A 219-nucleotide genomic window follows, 5' to 3' on the forward strand; every position below is an offset into this window, starting at 1 on the left:
CTTTCCCCCCCCACCTCGATTTTTCCGCCGCCCCCTCCCCAAATCCTCCCAACCAGGAAGAATTTTTCGCCGGCGTTACGTAACGGCAGCAAAATAAGAGGAAAACGACCCCAAAATGAGGAGGGGGGTGCCCGACGCCACGGTGACGGCCAGAGGACGGGGGTGGCATCGTCCCCTTGTCCTCAGGGTTGGGGACACAGAGACAAAGTCACTTGTATC

This window comes from Calidris pugnax, unplaced genomic scaffold (genome assembly GCF_001431845.1).
Source record: "Calidris pugnax isolate Ruff unplaced genomic scaffold, ASM143184v1 scaffold619, whole genome shotgun sequence".
Lineage (NCBI taxonomy): Eukaryota > Metazoa > Chordata > Aves > Charadriiformes > Scolopacidae > Calidris > Calidris pugnax.